Source organism: Peromyscus californicus, unplaced genomic scaffold (assembly GCF_007827085.1).
Source record: "Peromyscus californicus insignis strain IS unplaced genomic scaffold, ASM782708v3 Scaffold_17__1_contigs__length_78620276, whole genome shotgun sequence".
NCBI classification, from domain to species: Eukaryota; Metazoa; Chordata; class Mammalia; order Rodentia; family Cricetidae; genus Peromyscus; species Peromyscus californicus.
Genome location: NW_026294469.1, coordinates 15,868,319 through 15,889,934, shown reverse-complemented (window position 1 = coordinate 15,889,934; position 21,616 = coordinate 15,868,319). Strand labels below are relative to the sequence as shown.

Here is a 21,616-nt window from a genome sequence, read left to right as displayed (position 1 = left end):
AATGTACCACATTTTCTTCATCTATTTTTTGGTTGGGGATATCTAGGTTGTATCCAGGTTCTGGCTATTATGAATAAAACTGCTGTGAACATAGTTGACAGAGTGTCCTTATGGTATGATTGAATGTCCTCTAGGTATATGCCCAAGAGTAGTACAGCAGGGTCTTAAGGTAGATCATTAATTCCCAATTTCCAGAGGAACACCCATATTGATTTCCAAAGTGGTTGTACAGGTTTTCACTTCCGCCAGTAATAGAGGAGTGTTCACCTTGCTGCACATCCTCTCCAGCATGAGTTGTCACTTGTGTTTTTGATCTTAGCCATTCTGACAGGTGTAAGATAGAATCTCGGAGTCGTTTTGATTTACATTTCCCTGATGGCTAAGGAGGTTGAACGTTTCTTTAAGTGTTTCTTGGTCATTTTGAGATTGGATAATTGGATTATTTAGTTTGTTGATGTCTAATTACTTGAGTTCTTTATATATTTTGGATATTAGCTCTCTGTCAATGTTAGGTTAGTGAAAACCTTTTCCCATTCCATAGGTTGCCTATTTGTCCTATTGACAGTGTCCTTTGCCCTTCAGACACTTTTCAGTTTCATGAGGTCCCATTTATTAATTCTTGATCTTAGTGCCTGATCTATTGGTGTTCTGTTCAGGAAGTTGTTTCTTGTGCCAGTGCATTCAAGGCGATTACTCACATTCTGTTTTATCAAGTTCAGTATATCTGATTTTATGTTAAGTATGTCTGATTTTATGTCTTTGATCCACTTGAATTTGAGTTTTGTGCAGGTGATAGATGTGGATCTATTTGTGTTCTTCCACATAATGACATCCAGTTAGACCAGCACCATTTGTTGAAGATGCTTTCTTTTTTTCCATCATATTATTTTGGCTTTTTTTGTCAAAAATCATGTGTCCATAGTTATGTAGATTTACTTCTGGGTCTTTGTTTCAATTCTGTTGATCCACCTATCTGTTTTTATGTCAATAGCACGTGGTTTTTATTACTATAGCTTTGTAGTAGAGCTTGGAATCAGGGATGGTAATAGTGATGGTAGTTCTTTTATTGTATAGGATTGTTTTAGCTACCCTGGGGTTTTTTTGTTTTGTTTTGTTTTTCCGTATGATGTTGAGTGTTATTCTTTCAAAGGTCTGTAAAGAATTGTGTTGGAATTTTAATGGGGTGAATCTGTGGATTGCTTTTGGTAAGATGGTCAGTTTTACTATGTTAATCCTACTGATCCATGAGCATGGAAGATCTTTCCATCTTCTGATATATTCAATTTCTTTCTTCAGAGACTTTAAATTCTTGTCATACAAGTCTTTCACTTGCTTGGTTAGTTACCCCAAGATACTTTGTATTATTTGTGGCTAATATGAAGGGTGTTGTTTCCCCAATCTCTTTCTCAGCTGGTTTATCATTTGTATATAGAAGGGCTACTGATATTTTTGAGTTTATCTTGTATCCACAATTTTCACTAAAGGTGTTTATCAGTGTAGGAATTTCCTGGTAGAGTTTTTGGGGTCATTTATGTATACTATCATATCATCTGCAAATAGTGATATATTTACTTCTTCCTTTCCGATATGCATCCCTTTAATCTACTTAAGTTGTCTTATTGCTCTAGCTAGAACTTCAAGTACTATGTTGAATAGATATAGAGAAAGTGGACAGCCTTGTCTTGTTCCTCATTTTAGTGGTATTGCTATGAGTTTTCTCTCCATTTAATTTGATGTCGCCTGGCAGCCTGCAGTATTATTATGTTTTGGTATGTCCCTTGTATCCCTGATCTCTCCAAGACTTTTATCATGAAGGGATGTTAGATTTTGTCTTTGTATTGTTCTCTTTGTTTTTATTTTATTGATTTCAGTCTTCAGTTTGATTATTTCCTGCCATCTACTCCTCTTGGGTGTGTTTGCTTCTTTTTGTTCTAGAGCTTTCGGGTGTGCTGTTAAGCTGCTAGTATGAGATCTTTCTTTGTATAGGTACTTAGTGCTATGAACTTTTTTCTTAGCACTGCTTTCATTGTGTCCCTTAAGTTTGGGAATGTTGTACATTCATTTTCATTGAATTCTGGGACATCTTTTATTTACTTCTTCCTTGACTACGTGGTAATTCAGTAGAGAGTTGCTGAGTTTCCATGAGTTTGTAGGTTTTCTGTTGTTTCTATTGTTGTTGAAACCCAGCTTTAATTCATGGTGGTCTGATAGAATACAGGTGATTATTTCAATTTTTCTGTATCTGTTGAGACTTGCTTTGTGACTGAGTATGTGGTCAATTTTGGAGAATATTCCATGAGGTGTTGAAAAGAAAGTATATTCTTTGTGTTTGGGTGAAATGTTCTGTAGATATCTGTTAGGTCCATTTGATTCATAACGTCTGTTAGCTCCAGTATTTCTGTTTAGTTTTTGTCTGGATGGTCTGTCTATTGGTGAGAGTGGGTTATTGAAGTCTCCCACTATCAATGTGTGAGAGTCAATGTGTGACTTAAGCTTATTAGTGTTTCTTTACAAAGGTGGGTGCCCTTGTGTTTGGAGCATAGATGTGGAGAATTGAGACATCATCTTGGTGGATTTTCCCTTTGATGAATATGAAGTACCCTTCCCCATCTTTTTTAATTAATTTTGGTTTGAAGTCTATTTTGTTAGACATTAGAATAGCTACACCAGCTTGCTTCTTGGAGCCATTTGCTTGGAAAACCTTTTCCAACCTTTTACTCTGAGGTAGTGTCTATCCTTGATGTTGAGGTGTGTTTCTTGTATGCAGCAGCAGGATAGATCCTGTTTTGGCATCCATTTGGTTAATCTGTGTCTTATTTTTATTTTTATTGATTCTTTGGGAGTTTCACATCATTCACTCCAATCCCACTCATCTCCCAGCCCCTCCATATTTGCCCTTCACTCTTGTAATGCCCCCCTCCAAAAGGATAAAAAGGAATAAAAATAGGATAAAAAATAGGCAATAATAAAAAATAAATGTTAAAAAAAGGAAAAAGAACACTTCACTCCTCTGTCTTCCTCAGCTCTCCATTGCTTCTTCATTCATTTTAGTGGCATTGGAAGCTGCTGTGTATCATGCTTGGCCACAATGACTGCATGACCTTCAGAAACCAACATGGCCTCAGGTTTCTGTCCAGACCCTGGGTTTCTGCACTGCCTTTGATGGTAACAGGAGCCATGGACAACAACATAGTTCCCAGTTGCAGTAGGGACTTGGATCCTGACATGGCCCTCAGCTGCAGCTTGGGTCCGAACACCTCCATGTGGCAACACAATCCACCATGATCTGTATGGCCCCAGTGGCAGCGTGACCCTTAGGCACCAATATGATCGCAGGTGCCAGCCCATATCCTGGGCATCTACATAGCCTTCAATCACAATAGGAGCCCCTGACATTGACACAGACCCTGGCTGCAATAGGGCCACAGACTCAGACATGACCCCTGGCAGCAGCTCAGGTCTGCTCTCTATACCATGGTCACTAGTGGCAGTGCAAGCCACCCAGATTATCATGTCTCCAGAACCCGAGCATCTATGTTGCCCTCTGTGGTAACACAGGCCATAGACATCATCCTGGATCCTGACAGCTGTAGTACCAAAGACAGAGACATGGTCCTTGGAAGCAGCCTGTCCTGGATGCCACCATAGCTCTGGATGACAGTGCAGGCCACAGGTCAGCATCACTCCAGCTTCAGGGTGACCTTGAGCCCCAACATTAGCCCACGTGGGGGTCCAAATCCTGGGCATTCACAACCCCTGGTGGTAACAGATACCATGGACATCAACACAGGCCCTGGCTACAGTAGGGCCAGGGACCCAGACATGGCCCTTGGCAGCAGTTCAGAATTGATGACACCATGTCCCCAGGTGGCAATCAGGCATCCCACATCAGCCTGTTCTTTATGGCCTTTGCCTCTTCAAATCCATCTCTCTCTGTAGGACATGAACCCCTCTCTACCTCTCTCTCCTTCCCATGCCTGACCATGTTTGCTCACCATAATGGTGTCCAACTGCCCGACACTGCAAGGCACTAGTAGGGCCTGTGGCTTCTTCATGCCTACCTAAAGTAGCTCTGGGTGGGCATATGGCAGTCTGTGTCTTTTTATTGGAAAATTGAATCATTGATATTGAGAGATATTGTTAATTCCTGTTATATTGTTATAGTTGTTAGTAGTTTGTGTGTATGTGTGTGTGTGTGTGTGTGTGTGTGTGTGTGTGTGTGTGTGTGTGTGTTTCTTCTTTGAATTATGCTGGTGTGAAATTACTTATTGCCTGTGTTTTTGTGGATACAGCTAACCTCTTTGGATTGGAGTTTTCCTTCTAGTACCTTCTGAAGGGCTGGATTTATGGACAGATATTGTTTAAATTTGACTTTATCATGGAATGTCTTGTTTTCTCCATCTATGGTGATTAAAAATTTTGCTGGGTATAGTAGTCTGGGCTGGCAGCTGTGGTCTTTTAGAGTCTGCAGACATCTGCTCAGGCCCTTCTGGCTTTCATAGTCTCCACTGAGAAGTCTGGTGTGATTCTAATAGGTCTGACTTTAAATGTTATTTGGCCTTTTTCTCTTGCAACTTTCAATATTCTTTGTTCTGTGTGGTGAGAGGTCTTTCTTTTCTGGTCCAATCTATTTAGTGTTCTGTATGCTTCTAGTACCTTTATAGTCATGTCCCTCTTTAGGTTAGAAAAATTTTCTTCTATGATTTCATTAAAAATATTTTTTTGGACTTGGACCTGGGAATCTTCTCCTTCTTCTATTTCTATTATTCTTAGATTTGGTCTTTTCATAGAGCCCCAGATTTCCTGAATGTTTTGTGTTAGGAATTCTTCATATTTAACATTTTCTTTGACTGATGTATTTCTTCTACCTTGTCTTCAATGCCTGAGATATTCCATCTCCTATATTCTGTTGGTGATGCTTGAATCTGTAGTTCCTGTTTGCATACCTAGATTTTCCATATCCAGACTTCCATCAGTTTGTGTTTTCTTTATTGCTTTTATTTCCATTTTCAGGTCTTGGAAGTTTTATTCATTTCCATTAACTGTTTTTGTTGTTGTTGTTGCTTTCTTCATATTCTTTAAGAGATTTATTGATTTCCTTCAATTTTTTGAGTTTCTTTTCCTTAATTTTTAAGGGATTCATTCATTTCTTCTCTAAGGATCTCTATCATCATCATCATAAAGTTGGTTTTTAAAATCATTTTTTGTGTTTTGGCTGTGTTGGAATATTCAGGACTTGCTGTGGTGGGATAGCTGGGCACTGGTGGTGACATATTACCCTGGCTATTATTATTTGTGTTTGTATACTTATGTTTAGGCATCTAGATTTGGAGTTATTATAAGTCTAAGTCAATTTCTGGGTTTGTCTTTGTTGGACATGTGTTTTCTTCCTTGGTTTCTGTTTCCTCTCTGATCTTCTGGCTGCCATGGCCTGTGGTTGAGTAGAGGGTCTCTGCCCAAATTGGGGACTGGACTTCTGATGGCCTGGGTGGTCTCTGGTCCAGCAGGGGGTTGCTGCCCAAGTTTGGTGCTATGCGCATGGCCTCTGATCTGCCCAGGGTTCCTCTAGGAGGCTTCTGCCTGGTTCTCAGGAAGTTAGCCTGGTCTCCAGGATGCTGGTCTGGCCTCTGAAGTTCAGAATGCTGATCTGGCCTTTGATGGTATAGAAGGCTTCCACCAGAGGTGTGGGCTGGGATATGGTGATGAGGACAGGAAGGGAAGTTGGAGTTATACTGAATGAACACAGGTGGGGTGTGGGGCAGTCTTATCTAGTTTTCAGGATGGTAGCCTGGCCTCTGGTGAAAGGGATGCTTCTGCTAGAAGTGTGGGCAGGAATGTGGTAGAAAGAAAAGGAGGGGCAATTGAGGTTGTGTTGGGCAAGCACAAGCAGGTTGGAGGGGTGGTCTTACTGGGGTTCAGGATGCTGAACAGGCCTTTGGTAGAATGGGAGGCTTCTGCCAGAGATGTCAGCAGTCTGCCTTTTAATTGGAGAATTGAGACCCTTGATATTTAGGGTTATCACTGATGATATATATTGATTCTTGTCATTGTGTTGTTTTGTGTTAGTTAAGTCTTTTATAATCTTCATATCTACTATTCTAGTGAGATTTATTCTTGCTTATATTCTCATGGTGGTCTTTATTTTCTATTGTGTATGTAGGATTCCATTAAGAATCTCCTACAATGATATTTTAGTGGTCATGAATTCCTTTAGTGTATGTTTATTGTTGAAGGTCTTCGTTTCTCCTTCAATTTTGAAGGATACTTACACTGGATACAGTACAAGGTTTGCAATGATGTTATTTCAGGACTTGAAGTGCATCACTCCATTCCCTTCTGGAGTTAGTATCTGTAGAAAAATCTGCTGTTATTCCAGAGGGTTTATCTTTGTATATGACTATGTGTTTTTCTTTGCAACTTGAATTCTTCCTGGTGGTTTCACTGTAACATAAAGTTGGGAAGAATAGTCCTTTCTGCATCTGGATACTGAACTCGTTCCCATGCTTTGGGAAATCTGCTGTTACTTTATGAAATACACTCTCTGTGATTTTAGCTTGTTGCTTGTTTCTTTTTTCTTTCTTCTATGTCCATGACTCATTAGTTTAGCCCTTTAATGGTATCCCAGAAGTATTCTTTTCTACTTTCTGCCTGTGCAGCAGGTCAGTGCTCCCCAACCTCTGGGTCTTGCCTTCCTGCAACTTAGCTCCTGCATAGAATCCCTAGCAGTAACTAGCTGCTCCTGCCACACCCCACTTCCTAGATTTCTAAGTAGATGGCTTTCCTAAATGACTGCCTTAAACAGGAAGTACCTGTCACTTCTTTAGAGGACTTTGACTAGTTTCCCACATGCACAGCTCCCCCTGTCTCTGACTCAAAGCCCTTCCCCTGTAGCTATGATACTTCTTTAAACCACGACATGATGAATGAACAGCTGATCCTTTCTGGGAGTTCCCAGAGACAGAACCGTGCCGGAACCTTTGATTTTTTAAAGCTACAGACTCTCCAAATGGCTTCCGGCCACTGCACCAGACCAGACCAGATGCCAGGAAGGGAGTATTTCACCAGTGCCAATTTGCTGTGCAGGCTCCAGGCCTCCTGTCGAATTAAATTCTAATTCTGATCAGCACTGAGGCCACTGTTGTATTTCTAGATCTCTCTCTCTCTCTCTCTCTCTCTCTCTCTCTCTCTCTCTCTCTCTCTCTTTCCTTCAGTCCTTGCCATCTCATACTGCACATTCAGTTGAATGTTGTTGGTGTTTTCTCCTTCTGTATATTCCAGCATATAGGAGAAACTGGAAGTGATAGTACTGGTGTTATAAATGACTTACTAATGTGTTTGATTAGGAGACATTAAGTCACAAAAGTGAAATTTATTTCAAGGAGCGCAATCTCCAAAATACCCCAAGGATAAGTAGTTTGTTAACCAGGTCTGTTAGAGAGAAAGGAAATTTAGGATACAAGGATACAACTGTTCATTCACCAGGATTGACCAGCCATATAAACTCCATCCTCATCACAAAGGAAACAGAGACTTAAAACCAACCATTGGGCCCAGGTCCCATAACAACAACAACAACAACAAAATACCTCTAATGGGCCGTTCAAGAAGCTTAGGAGTCATAACCATCATTAAGTCCCAGTCTGCCATTAAATCCCCTGTGCTCTTATCAGGAAATACATAATTCTTCTGGGTGGGCCAGATGACTCAGGGTAAGAGCTAGTCAAAAAAGAACAACACTGGTGTACCTAAAATAATTCTGGAAATACTCAATATCTCTGCTGTGTAAATCTCCTATCTTCCTAAGTGACCAGACTTTGCAGTCTCCTGTCTCTTTGTAAATTGTTCAAAGTGTAACCTCGAGGCCAGACCTAAAAGAGACTTAATGATGGCAGTGTTTGTGAAATGCATAAGCCTAAGGTGAATATAAGTTAGTAAAATCTTCTGTTCAAGGACAACTCTCATGTGAGCATTAGCCAAGATCTCCCATGTGCTAGTAGCGAAATTTCCCCTTACACTCCTGAGTTCACAGTCATTTCTCACCATGAGGTGGGGAGGAGCATATTCTTCCAACAGAAGAGGGGAGAGCAGAGGCCACAAAGAGAGGAATTGGTGATTTCTTTTTGCTTTTAAGTTTGACCATTTTCAACTGTATATTTTAGGACAGTATTTTTGGTGGACCCAAATTTAAGAATGCTGTTTCTTCCAAAATAGTTGGGTCTTTAATGACTAAGAAGTCCTGTCTCTAATACAACTAATGCACCAAAGTCGCTACATTTCATTGTATTAATGTAGTATATCTTTTTCAATTTATTATCCCTGTTTTTCAGTTGCATCTTTAAAAAATTAAATGGGATTGTTTGAATCCAGTCTAATGACCCCGGTCTTTTTAATAGAATATTTAGTTCATTTACATTAACTACTGTGTAGTTCTTGAATCTTTTGTATATATATCTACCACATTACACTGCATGCTTTGTCTTTCAATCCTATTTTTCTTTGTTTAAAGGAAGTATTATTTTTTGTACAATCATTTTAATTTAGTTGCGTATTTACTCATTTTACTTTTCATTTTTTTGTATCTTCCTTTTTTCTAGCTGAGCCTCTTTTTCTTCTGCACAAAGAATGCTGTTAGATTTCTGTTTTGTGTAATATTGCCAACAACAAGTTTCCTTCTGGTTGTGTAAAATGTCTTTATTTTGCTTTAACCTTAGAATGATATTTTTCAATATATACAATGTTACATGGGCAATTATCTTCTTTCAGTATGTCATGAATATCATTCTACTGACTTCTTACTTTCTTTTTCTTTTCTTCTGTTAAAATTCAGTTCATTAATCTTTTTTTCCATGTAACATTTTTATTGATTCTCTGGGAGTTTCAAATCATGCACTCAGAACACAATCCCTTCCTGGTCCTTCCGTGTCCACCCCCAGCACATTGTGTCCTCCCCCTTGCCTCCAAAGAAGTTAAAAAATTTTAAATTAAAATTTAAAAAAAAGAAAGTCCACTTTGTGTTATCTATATACTCACTGGAGCATGGTCAAATTCTTAGTAGTCCACCCCTTAAATATAACTGAGTCCTTCACACCTCCACCAGAAGCTATCAATTGTGGAGAGCTATTTTTCAACATCACCATCTCACTTTTTAAGTTTCAGTGGCTTCCTATCTAGGTTGTTACTTTGCGGGGAGTGGGAGTTGTCACATAAACTTTCCATGTCTCTTCTCAATTATGTTTCTGCAGTCACCAATATCATGGCAAAAGCACCCTCCTTGCTCTTCAAAGTCAGCAAGAGCATAGATCATGGGTCTCCACTTAGGTTTTGACCACAGCACAGACCATGATCATCATCCCCTGCTGCAGTAGGACCACAGACCCAGACAAGGCCTTAGGAGGCTGCCCAAACCATGGACATCAGCATGGCCTCAGGTGGTAGCACAGGCCACCCACATGAATATGGCCCCAGGCAGCCGGCAGCACAGCCCACAAACTTCAGTGTGGCTTCAAGCTGCAGCACAGACCATGGACATCTGCATAGCCACCAGCAGTAACACATGCCACAAACATCATCCTGGCTCCCAGCAGGGCAAATCAGGTGGGACATGGGTGGTCACAGGCCTGGCCAACTCATGCGGGATGCTGGCTCTTCTTCCAGGCACACCTGCCCCAGGGGCTTAATCCATTTATCTTAATGGTTTTATTTTCAAGATAGTCTAACTTTCCCTCAAATTACTTGCCTTTGATCGTCTATGACTTTTGAAATGATGGGTTTTATTAGATCTTTCTTTTTCTTTATGATATTTTTAAATCTTTGGTTAATTTCTTTTAGAATTGTTAGAAAGTAATCACAAATTATTTCTTCAAATATTTCTCCTATTTTCCCTCCTCTCTAGACTTTCCCTCTTTCTTTCTTCTTCCTCCTCTTCCTCTTCTATTAAAAATATGCTAGTGCATACCAATGATTCCTCTGTTGATTTTTACTTCTTTTTTGTTTTTTGTTTTCTATCTTTCAATCTGGAATTTTTCTTTTTTTATATTTTTTTAATTGAGAAAAAAATTTTATTCATTTTACATATCAAAGATCCCCCTCTTCCCTCCTCCCATCCCCTCAGTCTCCCCCTCCCAACCCATCCCCTATCCCTCCTACAAGAAGGTGAGGCCTCCCATGGGGAGGCACATTTAGTAGAGACAGGTCCAAGCCTTTCCCCCTGCCCCAAAGCTGTGCAAAGTGTCCCATCATAGAAGTGGGCTCCAAAAGGCCTGCTCATGCATCAGGGATAGACTCTGATCCTACTGCCAGGGGAACCCCCAAGAAAATTATGCTACACAACTTTCTTGCTATACAGAGGGGCCTAGTCCAGTCCCATGCAGGCTCCACAGCTGTTGATCTAAATTTCATGAGTTCCCATGAGTTTGGTTTGGTTGTCTCTGTAGGTTTCCCCATCATGATCTTGATGCCCCCTTGCTCACAGAATCCCTCTTCTCTCTCCTTGACTGGGCTCCTAGAGCTCGGGCTAGTACCTGGCTGTGGATCTCTGCTTCTGCTTCCATCAGTTACTGGAGAAAGGCTCTATGATAAGTTAGGATACCCACCATTTGATTACTGGGATAAGCCAGTTCAGGCACCCTCTCCTTGTGGATTCCTGAGAACTTCCCTAGCACCCAGTTTCTCCCTATCCCCATGATGTATCCCTCTATCATAGTATCTCTTTTATTGCTCTCCCACTCCATCTCTGTTCCAGCTCGACCATCGCATTCCCTTATGTTCTCATCCCCCATTCCTACTTTCTATTGGCCACCTCTCATCCCTAATTTACTCATGGAGATCTCATCTCTTTCCCCTTCCCAGGGTAGTCTATTCATCCATTTTTGGGTCCTCCTTGTTAGCTAGCTTTTCTAGAGCTACAGGTTGTAGTCTGATTATCCTTTGCTTTACATCTAGTAACCACTTATGAGTGAGTACATGCCATGTTTGTCCTTCTGAGTCTGGGTTACCTCACTCAGGATGATATTTTCTAGTTCCATCCATTTGCCTGCAAATTTCATGATGTCATTGTTTTTCACTGCTGAATAGTACTCCATTGTGTATATGTACCACATTTTCTTTATCCATTTTTTGGTTGAGGTGCATCTAGGGTGTTTCCAGGTTCTGGCTATTACAAATAACACTGATATGAACATAGTTGAGCATGTGTCCTTGTGTTATAATTGAGTATTCCTTGGGTATATGCCCAAGAGTGGTATAGCTGGGTCTTGAGAAAGATGGATTCCCAGTTTTATGAGAAACCGCCATTCTGATTTTGAAAGTGTCTGTATAAGTTTGTACCTCACCAACAGAGGAGAAGTGTTCTCCTCACACCACATCCTCTCCAACATAAGCTGTCTTCAGGTTTTTTGATCTTAACCATTATGACAGGTGTAAGATGATATCTCAGAGTCATTTTGATTTGCACTGGAATTTTTTTCTAACATATATTGCAATTAACTGACTCTTTTTCAGCTGTGTCTAATCTTAAGAGACATCATTCAATAAAGATCTTGAGTTAAAATATACTTTCAGTTATATAATTTCATATATTTAGTTTTTCAGACCTGTTGTATCAATTCTATAGTTTCTTATTTTCTGTCTGTAATACTTATCTTGTTTTAATAAATTCAATTTATACATATATTTAAGCCTATGCCTGGTATTTTCAATATATATAAATTCTATGATTCTTTTTCTTTGGTCATGTCCTTGCCCATGTTAATTTTGTCTTGTTACACATCTAACTATCTTTGATTGTGTACTAGATACTATATTTGAAAAATTACTTATTTGTAGAAATAATTGAAAACCTAGAATGGCATTATCTTCCCCCACAAATGATTTTTCATTTGATATTACCAAAAATCTGAGAGTAGCAATGTAGGATTATTTTAACCAGTTTTATATACTGAGACATGCTGATGTCCTCAGTGGCACAAATGGGCTGGAGTCTTGGGTGTTGTTGTTGTTGTTGTTGTTGTCATTGCTGTTATACTTATAATTTACTCATTTTCCTACAATATAGCCTTCTAGAACTCCAACCCAAGTTGGGAGTGGTTTTCTAGTGCTTATAAGTCTAGTTGTTTTGTTGTATTTTTTTTTCTCCTGAGCACTGAGCATTTGATTATCTTTCTGGTGCCTTGGGCAGCAGATTCCTGCCGTTGTTTAGCTTTTCTAGTCCTCAGAAGTGTTCTTGTCAAATTAATAGCTATCCCACCAATTCTGACATTAACCCATCCGTAACACATGAATGTTCTTCTACTTTCTGACTACAGATAGGCTACCCCTACCTTTTCCTTAGAGACAAGTGACTAGCAGAGGAAATTGAGTGAGTTAGTTCATATTCTTAGACACTCAGTATAAGTATTAATACTGCATAAGTACCTAGAAGACTCAGCTTCATGTTGTACCTTACTGTGGCTACATGTCATAGCACTAACTGGGCAACTAATTAATTACATCTCAGTTGTTGCAAATTTATTCTGTCTTCTCCTTTTCACCTAAAGATATTCCCTGCTGTCTGTGCCTTCCAGGAATGGGTTGACATCTCACTCACTCATATAGTCCTAATTTGTGGGAACTCTGCATATAGAGCCAAACCTTAGCACTTGCTAGTGTTCCTTGGGTCCCTCTTACTGGCCAGGGTAAATTGATAACCATACTATATCCTCTTTTTCAGATATTCTGTACTCCACCTAATACATCTCCAAAGCTAACCATAGGCTGAGTATCTAAATATAAATTACTAATATTGTCAGGACACCATCAAGGAAGCTCCTCCACACTCACCATGAGACTGTCTCCTGCAAAACTGTGTTTGGTCCTAGATTTGCCCATGAAAAGCTGTTCTAGCAGACCTCAGTTCTAGCCATGTTTATCCTCACCAATTCCTCTCATGGTCTCCTTCTCTACACCAAGTCCTATGTAAAGGTGACCTGACCACAGCACCAAGTGAAGGACCTGAGTCACAATGAGGAGGGACCTTGAAGCATTCACTTACTACTCTTTCACTGACTGACTAATTTACTCTTCATGACATGAGACTTGGAAGTGAGGGAAGAAAGTAAGACAAAATAGTATCTAATTAGCAATGAATTAACCACTCAAGAAACAACTGGGTTTACTCCTACCAAGTTGACTTTTCAACATTTACTCCTTAGAAATAATACTAGATCTAAGAGAATAATCTATACAGCATTTGGGATACAAACATGATGCCGTATTCCTAGGATAATCTCTGTAATGAACACAGTGCTCATTTTTATGTAAGACTGTGTCTGTGGAAGCTCTCCTTTATTTATTCACTGAACAAACATTTATTTAGGCAGGCTATGAGCTGGAGATACAGAGAAAAGGGCCCAGTGGTGTTCCCCTCAAGGGGTTCCCATCTCTTGCAAATTGTTTACAATGTACTATGCTAAGGGTTATGGGGGAAAGGAGCATGCAGAGAATAGATGCTGAGTCTGGACAAGGGGGAGAAGAAGTGACAGAAGCCTTCTGAAGCATCAGTACTGGTCAAAATGTGACAGCCAGACAGCCATTTCCTTCAGACACTGTCCATTGGCTTTATAGAAATATTTTCAAACAGCAAAAGCAAACCTCAGCTCCATGGGTCTGAGTGATTGCTACCTGAATTAGTGGAGTTTGCATTAATGAGATTTAATATGGCCATATTTTTCATTATAGTCAAATGAATCCATGCTTGATTATGAGGTCTCTATTATAACAATTGTGTGTTTTGTTTATTAGCCCACCTGCCCAGTTTCACATTAAATGTAAATATATAGAGATAGATATAATATGGACATATAACCGTTATTAATATATCATATGCAATAATATATAATATTATTAATATTGCATAAGTTGCCTAAAGACTTCCAAAAGTCCCATTAGGAGACCTGTCTAGCCATACACTCTATTTTCTATGACATTTCTCTGTTTACTTACCAAGCAGTAAATCAATGGACATTTAATCATATAAAACTGTGTGCCTGATCCTTGGGCATTTTATATTTTTATAGAGCATTCCCATTTTAAATATACTTATAATATACATGAGTAGAAAGGGGATATTTTTATTATAATCTAGGCAACATGCATTGATTTATTCTACAAAACATCAGTGGATCTTGAGGATGTGCCAAGAATTACGATACACACCAGAACCCCTGAGCCAGCAGGACAGATGGACAAGCCACAGAAGGCTACAGTGTTAGATGTGAAGAGGGGAGCTAAGATTTCCTTGGCAACAGCAAGTAAATGGCCACAGATTCTGACTGTGCTTGGAGCCTCTGCCACTCTGGTCAGGTTGATATTTGTATGCCTTCCATGACAACGACCCATCCAAGGGGTCTTGCTAGCTTCTGTCACCTAACTGGATCAAATCTATGGTTAAGAACTTAGTTCAGAGGGGAAAAATAAAACCAATCTCTGTGTTGGTCACCAACCTTCAAAGGGATGAGCACCCAAACTATGACCAAATTAGGATGATGGTAATTAACTGGATATATTATATTCTCTGTTTGAATTTTATGAGCTAATTAAAAATATCTCCACAGAAATTATACCAACAACAGTAATTCTTTCTTGGATTGGCCCAAATGAGCAGGAGCTTCAAATTTTTTGAAGTTCTTAAACCAGACAAAGAAGAGGGAATGTTTCTCATTAATAGAAGGAACCAGGAGTTCTTACCAGTCAGGGCCAGATGCCAGACTGGTCCTGGATTTTGAAAGGCCTCACAAGACTTCATTCCATCATAGCCTCATCTAGCCCTGATCTCTCTCATATTCTTGCTCTTGGAAGCCCAGGATGATGCTGGTCTGAACCCCAACTCCCCAATGTCAATGGAGTATTCAATTTTCACTCTAAAATCCCAGACTAAAGTGGTGGGAAAGGCTGACTTGCAAGGGCTCTGGTCTTGGGATTCAGGAATTCAGGGGGCCATTATAGCTGTCGGTTCTCATCTCTGACACATACCTCTGGGTTGAATCTTGTGTTCAGAAGGACATGAAGGATCTTGCTGTTGGCAAATTAGTCACAGCAACAAGAAAGGAGTGACTCAGAAGGTACATGGCTGCAGACAAGGGTTGTAGTGGCCAGGAAGGGCAAGAAGCCTCTCCAGAGGGAAGCAGGATGCAGATCTACCTTAGTGTCCCAGAAGATGAGACTGTCCATCCTTACCTTCCACCTTCCTCCCACACTCTGGTTCCCCAGATCTGGGTCAAGACAAGTGGGCATGTGAGAAGCATGAGAGTGCAATGTGACAAACCTCAGGTGACAAATGGGGGAAAAAAGGCCACAGGACAGATTGTTCCCCCAGGTGACACTGTAAACTATGCCCATACTTTATTCAAAAGGAGTCCATTTTTATGCAAATACTCACAGGAGAGGAAAGGTCAAGTAGAGACAGTTGAGGGAAGAAGAGCATTCTCTTCTATCCTCACCCCAGTTGAGATGATAATTCTTTCTGACATTGCCCTCTCCCCATCAAGTTAAAAAGTTGGGATCCAAGGCTTCCATGTTGGATGTTGAGACTTTAGATGGCCCCACCTAAGTTACAGAAACACTGACTTTTTTTTTCAGAAGGACCAGAGCTCCTAGGGGGATAACCAGCTTAATGGCATTTAGATACCAAACCCATACACCTTCTGAGGTCTCTAACCCTTGCAGGCTGTCATGCATGTCCCTTTCTCCCTCCCCTGATCTCTATCTCCATCTCAGGACCCTGGGAGGTGAGCAGTACTAACTTGATGTGTATTTCATGCTAAGATAATCAAAACTCATGCACATGTGACAAGATATCATCAATGCCTTAATCTAGAGAATTCCAATCAAAGTTTTATTTGAAAGAAAGAAGAGAAGGTCTGTTTTGAATGATGGGAAGCAGAGATGCCCCTTGGGATTCCAAAATCAAATGTACAAACAATCCTCTCCCTCTCTCGACAGTGCTGATTAGGACCTGACCTCATTCTGAGGCCACCACCCCATGCTGACTCTGCAAGTCCTGGGAATCCTTAATTCCACAAGTTATTGTCTCCTTCCCAAATGGCTATGCCCTTTAAGGCAACTCTCTTGAAGGAAAGAAGAAAGGCAGAATTTTTAGGAAGCATTCTCCCTGGAGGCATGACCAGGGCTAGCTCCTGGAATTCGTTTTCCAGCTAAGCACTTTAGTACCCTGTTTCTTGTGGTTATTAGCACAAGTGACAACAGCCTTTTCCTCCCTGAGCCACGAAGATTAAGGAAACCTAAGACTACATTTCTAAAATTGTTTCCATTTCAACCCACAGAGAATCAATACAAGAGAAGAGCATTGCCTTAAACGCTAATGTTATCCAAACTCAAATTCATTTTTGATGGATCGGTGGCTGTGTTTTCTTAAGGCCAGACCAGGATAAATATACACATTTTTTGAGATTCTTTTTTCTCTCCTCACTCCCCTCCCCTACACAGACAGTGCGGTAGTGAATGATACCCTCATGCCCAGTTGTCCCTGAAGGACGCAGTCTGTATGGGGGGAATAGGAGAGTATTTCCAGTACAGAGGCCCCAAGGCTCTGCCCAGGCTGTCAGTTCACATTGACCATATGACTCTAGTCCCCAGTTTGATGGGGGTCAGAGCACATACTATGGAAAGCCTCAGACATAGAATTCAGGTACAGACTAACTCTACTCATAGCCTTCTCCATACAACAAGGCTCCCTTGATCCCAGCCAGCACAGTATACGCAAGTGCAGATGACTATAGTGCTCGTAATCAACCATTGCTTGAAGCAAGAGAGTGGACAAAAACCCAGGTTCATCCTTTCAGGCTTGACATCAATCACTGTTGGCCTTTCATGGCTGTTTAACTCCCCTCTTGTGCCCAGAAAAACTCATTCTCATCATGTTATTTGGGAGTCAGCTAAGGCGGTTCTTCCTCCAGGAAACCCTCTTTCCATGACCCCCTCTCTGAGTTGGTACTTTCTTCTGTCTCTGTGTTATTCCCTGGGCATGCCTGCATGCCAATGTGGGTTTCCAGAACAGCAAGTGGCTGTTTATATATATAATGTTGGTATAGCTCAGTAACTCAAATCTGAACCACCAGAGAGCAAAGTCTACATCTGACACAGCAGCAGTTAAGACAGTGTTGGCCAGGGTTCTCTGAAAGAATAATGGATGGAAAGAACATATATTATGAAAGGAGACTGATGGCATGGGCTTGTGATAGGACCTCAGTCATCCAACAGTGGCCATCTGCAACTGGAGAAGCTAAGAACCCACTAGCTGCTCAGTCCACAAAAGCTGGGTGCCTCCGTAGTTGTAATGTGGCACTGAAGTTCCGGATGATGCCTGAAAAGTCACTAGTCCTCGGGCTACCTGGAAGGACCAAGGAAGTGGGTTCTAACAGCAGCAAAGGGCAGATGCACTCACAAGCAAGAAGTAACTACAGACATGCACCACTGCTTTTCCCTCATAACTCTTTAGGCCTCAGCTGCTGTCAGGTTCCATCACTCTGGAGGAGTCTTCCTGAAAATGCTTCCATAGCCCCACTGGGAAGTTCATCTCTCAGGTGATTCTAGAGACAATCAAGTGGGCCACCAAGAAGAGCCATTACAGACACAATGCCTAGACCATTTACAGGAGAAGGATAATTGAAGGGACTATAAAGCAATGACTGTCTGGTGAAAGTCCCAGCTTGCCCCTGGTACCCAATTAGCAACCAGTACTCTGTTCTCATTTCTGAGATATTGAAAAATGAGACGTTGATATCTTTTTTCTGACCTTTTCTTCAGGGCTTGGCCATGCGATTTGCCTTGGCCAGTGGACCTTAGCAACTGTGATGTGAACAGAGGTTTGGCCACTTCTTTCTCAAGGAAACCTGCCCTCGCTTCCTGATGGGACCCTCTGACTACCATTGTAGACAAGCTAAAGCTTCCTACAGAAGTCTGAGAGCTATCTTGACCCCCTTTGCCATCTTGCATTTGGTCTGTGTTAGCATTCAGACATACTTCTTGGAATCCTGGTCAATGAACAGATAATACCCTGGCCTGCCCAGTGTCCTGACGTCATCCCATGTTCCCATTCCCTTTAAGAAAGGACTCCTCACTCGCTTGCTTCCTCTTCCCTGTCTCACCACAAAGCAGCACCTCCCCCTCCCTTCTCCTCCCCTCTCTCTCTCCCTCCCCTCTCTCTCTGTCTCTCTCTTTCTCTTTCCCTCCCCTCTCTTTTCTTCTCCCCTCTCTTGCCCCCACCAAATAAAACTCTCCGCTGAGCACTGTCTGCATGGCGTCTCTGTCTTTCACCCACCGCTGTGGGGCACCTTGGCTCCCCCCGCCAAGGCCCCTCTCTCCATATATCATAATGGTGTAGACTGTCATTATTGCACTGATGAGGCAGTGGACTTTTGCCACATGCCTGCCTCTCCTTCTAGCACTTTTTGTGGGGTAGCCAGTCCTTCCAAGTCTCTGTTCTAGACAGTCTTAGGGCTTGGTAATCATAGACTATCCTTTCTCATCCCGAAGGACTCAGGCAACACCTGGCTAACTGTTCAGATAGATTAAAATTACAAACAAGACACACAGAAGTAATTCTTTGCTCAGAAGGGCCAAGGCATTGTTGGTATTTTGACGCATTGGAGTCTGTCCTGAATAACCAGAAGATAGCTGAGAAAATCAACACCCAAGACATGTTACCATGTAAAACAAGCAAATGTAGACTTAACCTCACCACAAGAGTCCATAGAAATTTGGAGATGGATAAGTAAGGATGGGACACCAAATCATCAATCAACAAAGATGACAGGGGACTTCGGTTGGGTCACCATCAAGATCTCTACCTGAAAAATATAAAAAGTGAGACAAACATCAGAAATCAGAGTGAGTGACCTATGAAATAATCAGCAGTTAATCTAAGCTCCCTGTGACACTGTCTCTGACTGGTGAGTACAAAGAGAATCAAATAGAGGTGGTGTAGATGGAGATACAGCTAAGCTTGCTATGAAAGGATGCAAGTAGGGTGGTCACTGAGTGATGAACGTCCATGGATGCTTGAGCCTGGCCCAGGATGGGAGACTAGTCGGTTGTGATGTGGATAAAGAAAGAGAGTAGTGCTTGAGTAGAGGTGAGGAGCTAGCACTGGCCCCGTGCCTTATGTCGTAAGTAAACCTGGCTGAACTATAGATCTTACCCCCCCCCCAGGGAAAGACAAAGTGGAGGGAGGGGGTTCTGGCCTAATATGGGGACATATCACCCAAAAGAAAAGACTTAAGGCCAAATCCATATCACTCCCGCACTTTCTCACCTGACATGAGACATGAGCCCACATGCCTTCTTCCCTCCAGCTCTCTTGTTGGAGTGACACACTATTCTAGCCTTGGAAGTTATCCCATTCACCCTGAGAATCTTCTAGTTCACACTGGTGCAATCTCCTTATCTCCCTGATAGGCTCTGACCTGCCATTGCTTCTGCAACAGAAGTCCTGTTGCCTCCAGTTCTGTCCTGCTGGGTATTCCTTAGACTGTAAAGTCATACCAAAGTTCAATGCATTCTGTGTTGTCTTCCTTCTAATTACCTGGCTAGAACAAACCAATAAATTGTCACCATCACCATGGAGTCCAAGAAACTCTTGTTTAGCCTTTCCAGGCACAGTAGTAGTAGTCATTCTAGGTCGTTGGCATGACTATTTATATAGTGGGAGAAGACCCCAGAAATAACAGTGCTGATTGGAAGGTCAACTTCTTTGGAGTTTATCAGAAATTTAAATATTCCACCTTCCTGGTTGGAGAGAACCAGGAAGTAAGTGGAGAGAAGAATGGAGTATGAAAGCACCTTAGCACTGACCTAAGGCCAAGACTCCTCTTTCATGGCTAGCTGGAGCTGAGCTGAGAAGCAGGACTTTTAATCCTGGACATAGCTGGACTCCAGCATGCCCCACTGTCCTCATTAGGCTCTCCTTTTACATAAACATGTCACAGCATATTCAGTCCCATCTTAGAGCTTTAGAAGATGCTGAAAAGTTGGGGCCCACAAAATTCCCACAGAGACACTGAGTCATTATTCCCCTCTAAGAGTTCCTGATGCTAGTGTAGTACTGGAGAGCCCACCTCCTGCCTGACCTCTAGCCATAAGAGGGTCAGAAATGCTAGACCTCTTTCCCAACTGGTTCACCTTCTGGAGGATACAAGCTAGCAAGAGGCCACAGCATGGATATTTATTAAAGACATCACATTTTTATGCTTTGAGATGACTAATTTTATTACAAGCTAGATCTAAAATTTCTTCATTTTTCACTGACTCTCTTCCTCACTGTTTATAATCTAAAAGTAGCTACTAATTTTATATTATTAGAGGACAAAAGTGACACCATTTTTAGATGGGCTGTTTGGGGGCATCTGGCCAAGTACATGGAAGATCTGAGTGTGGTTATGTGAGTGCTTGTGACAAATAAGTATGGACAAACAAGTAACTGGCCAGGTGACTGAAAAGTCACATTCATTAGAATACCCTTGAAATAAAACAACTTTAGCCCAAGAAAAGTTTAATACCAAGCTCTTGGAGCATCTCAGCTTAGCAGATATTCTCAAGAATGAACTATGTGTTCATGCATTCAATACATTGGTTAAACAGCTGCTATGTGTAGACAGAGTGCTATGCCTGGCCACAGAGTCAGGGGACAAACTTGGTAAGAGCTGGACAATTTGAACCAGTGGTGGACACCACCAAAGAGAAGGATGCAATCAGACAGGAGAGAGGAAGGAGGACTCTCTTTGCACATCACTGCCAGATTGAAACAGTGGACGGAGAGAAGTGAGACAACCATCACCCACACCCATGGTGCCACAACTGTCTAACCCACTAGCAAGTCCCAGCTCCTCTTCATCTTGTCACCACTACCCTGAGTTGGTTTCATAGTGGCATCACAAACAGCCATTTAGTTAGTGAGACTTAAGGCCAGTGGGTATGTAAAAAGATCCAGTACACTCACTCAATCTCTGCTTTCCCCAGTGGAAATGTCCAATGAGAAGACAACTACCACCGCCTGCACCACTGTCTATACATATGCATGCACATACATGCATGCACAGGTACATAAAACAAGCACACAGAGAGATACATACACAGGCATATATGCACATGTACACACACAGGCATACAAGCACACACCCATGTGCAGGTACATACACATATATACATGTTCATATATGCCCATGTATACAATACACACAAGGGCAAACATACATGCACGCATGAACACACAAATACACACACGCTTTGCATATACACACAATGCTCACCCACACATCTGTATACACACACATAACCATCCCTGGAAGTCTCACAGTTCTGCCATTGAATTGCTTCTCTCAGGAGAGAGTGGGTTTGTAAGATAAACTCCTTCAAAGGTTGTGTGCCCGCCAGCCACTAATGCAAGGAGCATAATTAAGATGGAAAACAACCAAATCCTATGAGGAGCAGAAGCAGAACAAGATTGGGCCAACTTGGTGAAAAGGCCTCTCTCCCCTGTGGCTTTGTACTCAAGAGCTCTCCACAAGCAGAGAAATAAGAGAGGGTGGAAAGGAACATATGAATAAAACAAAAGCTGTATTTATAG

At 41.5% G+C, this 21,616-nt stretch overlaps 1 long non-coding RNA gene across 4 annotated transcripts in view; it reads right to left on the bottom strand.

Annotated features, from left to right (window-relative positions):
• Positions 1 to 21,616, bottom strand: part of LOC128112609 (uncharacterized) — a 292,581-nt gene that overhangs the window by 195,502 nt on the left and 75,463 nt on the right. For 3 of the 4 annotated variants that reach the window (XR_008219048.1, XR_008219050.1, XR_008219051.1), the window contains one exon: positions 18,734 to 18,842. This is a non-coding gene — a long non-coding RNA (uncharacterized LOC128112609). Of the gene's footprint in view, positions 1 to 10,189; positions 17,384 to 18,733; positions 18,843 to 21,616 lie in introns of those variants that run through there. The other variant, XR_008219052.1, reaches the window with a different exon arrangement.